This window comes from Chelonoidis abingdonii, chromosome 6 (assembly GCF_003597395.2).
Source record: "Chelonoidis abingdonii isolate Lonesome George chromosome 6, CheloAbing_2.0, whole genome shotgun sequence".
NCBI lineage: Eukaryota > Metazoa > Chordata > Testudines > Testudinidae > Chelonoidis > Chelonoidis abingdonii.
Genome location: NC_133774.1, coordinates 92,991,492 through 92,997,491, shown reverse-complemented (window position 1 = coordinate 92,997,491; position 6,000 = coordinate 92,991,492).

Below are 6,000 nucleotides of genomic sequence, written 5' to 3'. Positions count from 1 at the left end.
TAGTTAATTCATCTCTCTACAGAAGAATTTTTCAGTCAGTCTAGCTATAGCTACACTGAGGGTTAGATCAATCTAACTACAGTTTAATAATAACAGACAAAATCTCAATAGTCACTTCATTTTAAAAAAATGGCAAACGGCTAGGTTTTTGTATGGATAAGGCCTTCTTATCATATAATTATAGAAATAAGGAGTTCAAAAAGAACTACTGGGCCATGTAGGTCATCTCTATGCCAAAGCAGGACAATTCCCTGTACTATATTTTTCTGGTGCTTTGTCCAGTCTAATTTTAAATGTGCCCAGTATTGGTGCTTCTAACACTTCTCTTGGGAAACTATTTCACAATCTACTAGATATCACCCTCTGCGAAATGGTCTCCAATTTCAGTCTTTTCCTTTCTTCACTGGGTTTTGGCAGCAGAATGATATTTGTTATGATCATTTGTACCAGCCCTGTGTTCAGTTCTCTTCCTAGGTCTTTGAAGTCCCTCTCAAGCTTATGAAATCCCCTTTGCTCTGGTCATTTGTGCACAGTTATTAGGAATTGCCCAGCACTCTTGAGGACATGCTCCTTCTTTCATCTTCTGCCCTGACACCTGAATGACAGTGTCCTATCCTGTTCTATTTACCTAGGTTACTGGTTTGGATGTTGCTCTGTGATTTTATCAATTACATGTATATACAGTTATTGAAGAGGTGGATTCAACATAATCATTGTATTTGAAGAGAAAGAAGAAACTACACCAGCAGTTGACAAGTGACCGAAACTGGTTGTTACATGGTTTTCTAGTCATAAATAAATATTTTCATACATCTTCAAGAATACTAAAGAATCATTCCAAGTATCCAAGAACTGGAAGTTAATCCCAAAAGGAAGACCAATCAGAACACGTCTTCATGGATGCTACTTTTCTTGAAGAAATGTATGTTTTCTGAACTACACTTAAAAAATAGTTTTACTTGTGTTCTTACAATTTGCATTTCTAGGTCACTATGAATAAAACTCTAAGGTGACTGCGTTCATCTTAGATATCTTTATAAAATTCTAACAAGATCACTGTCTTTTCAAATAGAACTATTACACTAGTTCTCTTAACTCCCTAAATATGTTTTGTCAGCTCAGCCTATATAGGTTAATGTGCTCAGGAAGAAGAATCTAATGGATGTATCTTCTTGTAAGCAAATGGAATTTATATGCTTATTTATTAACGGTGATAACTGAACCACAGTTCCAGTCCAGTGTCCCATTATTTATATATGATATGTGCTATATGCTAAAGTACTTTTTACATTAATTTCCTATCTATTTTATCATTAAAATTAAGTGTTTATTGAATTTTCAGGTAATAAAAATCCACACAGTACAGTGAAAAAACAAAACAAAAAGAAAAAACAACTTTCAATACTAGGTCAAAGCAAGACTTCAAGAAGAGGTCTCACTTTGTAATGAATCACCTTCTACTAATCATATCATCCTGATAGTCAAGGTCAAATTTCTAGATATCTCAGTACTTAATTTATTCTTTTCAGGGTGGTGACACTTCCTTTTCATATGTGATAACTTTGTATTGGATGACCAGCTCAGTCTTGACTGCATATTGCTCCAAGAAAAGTGAGCGTATCCAGGCCAAAGCTTTGAAACAGGATCTAAAATTATCATTTGGAATTCACATTTTCAAAACATGGTGAGGGCTCATGCTGCCCAAGTTAGGGAAATTCTCAAGAAGATCAAAACGGGCAGAATACAGGCTACAACAACCTATATTCACATAGTTTGACTGCTTTTGATCCCACACTGTGGCCTAGAATTGGCTCATTATTACAATTAATAAAGTGACAGTCTGCTGGGTCACTTTACACAGGTATTAAATGAGGAAGAAAAACAGTGTGCCCTACATCAGTGGCTGCTTTTAAAAGTGCACTTAAATACCATGAAATCCACAATCAATGGCAATGCACATGTATGTTTAACAAAGCTTTCAGCCTGTTAACCATGAGGTTGCTGGCCTCTCAGGATATATTGCTCTTGGTTCAAACACTGTTCGCACTGTCTTTTTGTACTGCAATGGTAAATGGGAGTCTTTTACAAGGACCACTCCCCACTCCCAGCAATGGACTCAATACAGATAGGAAGGAGTGACCTAGGAATGGCTGCTTTCTAGCCATGTTAGGCTATTTTCTCTTGATTCAATGAACAAGGACGAACAAGATAAAAACATTAATGTGCACAGTCACAGCAAGCCATAGGGGAGAACTAGGCTCTTCTATGTGTCAGTTTCCTCAGGGATGAATAATAATAATGGTGAGCTATCTGGTTTACATACTAGAATTTCAGCTGAAATTAAGATATATTAGGCTAGATTGGGATACCCTTACTCATGTGAAGTTTGTGCATTACTCTTTCAGCCACCTCATTTAAATCAATGGCACTGCCTGAGGAGTAAGGTATACTTCTCACCAGGAGAAGCATATCTCAGTCTAGCTCATTGTTAGGTGATCAGTCAGTGTCAGTTCTCACTCATAATGAAAGAGTGGTTTTAATGCTGACAGAGGCATTTTAATTTATATTAGAACAAGGACAAAACTAAGTTTATTGCAGCAAGTGAGTCAGGCTTACTAAAAAAAAGAGAAAGCTGAAGGAACCATGTCACAGTAGTCCAATACAGTTATTCTGTTCAGACCCTAAAGCAATGCTATTTAATGTAGACCAACCCAGCAGAACATTTCATTGAGAGTGAGACAAGGTCATGAAAATTGGCAAAAATCACATTTTCTTGTCAGACAACTAAATATGAAATCTTAGCTGCCTATGGTTAGGTTATCAAGGTAACTTGTTTTCTCAGCTTACCTCCCCTGCTGTCTGTAGCTTACACTGCAGCATTTTTAAAAACTAGATTCTGATAAAACAGTTTAAAGAGCTCTTCTCTTTCTAGTATAGAAATGCCCCAAATGTAAAATTTCTATTGGTTAAGTAACAACATTGCTTATCTTTCAAGTCACCCTCTAAATTCTACCTATGCCTCATTCAACAAAGTCAATTTCCATGCTTTATCATACAGTATTTAGGCTTAAATTATGGGGATGCTTGTGTGCCTTGAACAATAACTTTCCTTGTGAAAGATATGAGCCTACATGCTAGTTGGAGCTGCTAATATCCTGTCCTTCTCAGGACAACTGTTTCTTAAGCATACTTGAAAAATGGGTCACAGCTGAGATAAGTTGACAAGTCTAGTATTGCATGAAAAAACACATTCTCCTTGTAGCCCAAACAACAAAACCCTTAAAGATATGTTTAGTTTGCTGACCAGAAATGAGACTTCCATTCACATGAATATCTAAATAGAGTAAAGACACCACATGTAACTTTCTATTTCCATCCATAGCCATGCCTATCTTTTGCGCAATGCAGCTAGTCAGGGGAGGGTAACTTTACTAGTTGATTATTAATTTGATCTGTTTGTCTAGATCAATCACATTTTTAATGAAAAATAAAGTCAGTTTGTTGACATCTTGGTACTTCATATCATCATGTTCATGCACTGATCTAGAAATATAGGTCACTATTCAAGCCCTTTGAATTCAATGGATAGACTTGCAGAAAAGCCGATGAATTGAAATTAATGGAGCCAATTGGCTGTCCAATTTCATAAAGAAAGAATATAGCCTATTCTGTTGATGGCTTGGTACACATTGTGACTCTTGTCCTTAATCATTAATGCCTTAGTTCCTGAACTAACTTTAAGTTTTTGAAGTGTTAACAAAATAACACAAAATAACAAAAACAGTTTGTTTTTGAAGTGTTAAGAAAAAAGAAGATATTATCCCTATCTTTTTCACTAGCTTAAGACTGTAAAAAATATTTTCCATTTGTACCTTCTTGATGGTTCCTGATGCAGCACACAGGTGAACCCTATTGCACTCTGGTGAACATTTCTCTTAACACTATGGCGTTGGATGAACAGAGAAGCATGGGACATGCTGAAAGTTTGGTGTGACTGAACCAATCATTTGATAAGATGATCTGTCACAGAATTTTAATATGTCAAAACTAATTAATCCCTACCATAAAAAACAAATCCAAATCCAGTGAAGGGTAAGGCAGCTGAAAAAATTTAAAATTAATGCCACAATCCTTGCTCCATGCTCACAGTTTGTATAATGGGCTAAGGTATGAAATAAATTATAGAATGCATAACCCCCAGTAGTGAAATGCCCTTTCTTCACCATATGAGGTAAGCTGCAGTTAGTACTATAAGAACCCCACATGGACTTCAGATTCAGAACCATTAACATAAATAGTTTATAGATCAAAGTTAATACCGTGAAATATATCCTGAAACAAATCAACAGCCACTTCAGCCTACGGAGCACACATGTAATATACTCAGTAAAGCAAATGCCACTAAATAGTCAGGCAGCTTCATATTGCACTATGGGAGATCGAGAGTGGAGTCTAGGAGCCATTGAGGTTCCTAAAGACTAAACAGATTGTGAACTTCGTTGACATGCTCCACACATAGAAGGATCAAATATCAACGCTACCATATTCTGCAAATGCTTCCAAGCCATCCACCAGCATTATCTCTGTATTGTCCCCACTGCACTTCAGTCAATTGACTCCCATCCAGGTCCTTGTCTTGGCTGCGCACTGGAATAGCAAGGAAAGCACATTTTCTGAGAGCATGCCTACACTGGCCTGCAGATTGAACTAAGAAGGTGTGCAACAAAGCCCTAGACCTTTCTGTTCCCTGCAGCTTCCCTCAGAACTGACCCCTAGGCTTTTCTTAACATACCCAGGCTGCTCTCACTAACTCGGTCTCTCCTAACTTAGCAAGGCAGACTTGACTCCTCCTGATATTTTATTGCTTCCATGTGCTGCCCCACCTTCTTAATGTGCACCTGCCCTAGCACAAAAGGGCTGGACCTATTTGCACCCTCCCCCATTTAAAAAAAATCTGCCCCTCTCACAGGCAGGTTTTATTTGTTCTTTGAGATCCCTCGTGGGTTACTCTCACCCCCAAACCAAAACATACTCCCCACAGATATATTGCAATACCCCTACCAGAGTGATTCGATGGGAGTCATCAGCAGTTCTAGAGCTTCAAGAACCAATGCCACCTCCTGTTTCTGTTGTGCCCTCAGACCTATGTCTTTGACCTGGCCAAGGTGGGCTTGGTGAGTCTGCTGATAGGGGATGTGTTAGACTGAGCCTCTCCCTGCTGGAGAGTAAGAGTCCAGTGCTGTCAAATTGGAACTCCTTCCTCCAATCTGTATGAATGATCTTTAATGACCGGCGTTGTATCCATTTGGCCAAGGCCACTCTACGGAAACGCCGGCAGGGGAAGAGCACCATTGCTTTCTGCGTAGGCACACTTTTGCTGTCTCACTGAGGACACAGAGTGGAATGATGCAGTGCAGTGGTACCAATTCCAGAGGGGTCTGTGGAAGGAGATTGAAGATGAACTGACCTGTGTGGAGATGCCCATGTGTCTGGCTGCCTTCATTGACCTTGCCAGCTGCATAGAAGATCAGTTATGGGAATGAAGGGAGAAAAAGAGAGGGTCCCTACAGCCTCCCTGTTTGTGTACTATTACCTTGGTGCTCTTGCCACCTACTAAACTGATGCAGGTGGATCTGGCTCATTGACAGCTCATTTCCAAAGAAAAGCAATGATGCTATTTCACTACCTATGTGGTGAACCTGACCACACTATTTCTGCCTGTCCTGTGTGAGTGCCAAGGAACCCGGCAAATGAGTCACCACACATTTGGTAAGGGGGACAGCTCTGGGCTTTGTGAGAAAAGAATTCCTCCCACACCTAAGTTCAAACTAGGACATGCACCAGGCCCTGTCAGGGGGCTTCCCACTTGCAGGTGCCTATCCGGCTGTGCATCATTGGGGAGCCCCAATGGATTATCATCCAATGGGCCCTCATCAGTTGAGGAGAAGCTGACAATTTCATAGATGCAGTGGCAGCCTAGGCCTTCAGATGCCTTTTTGA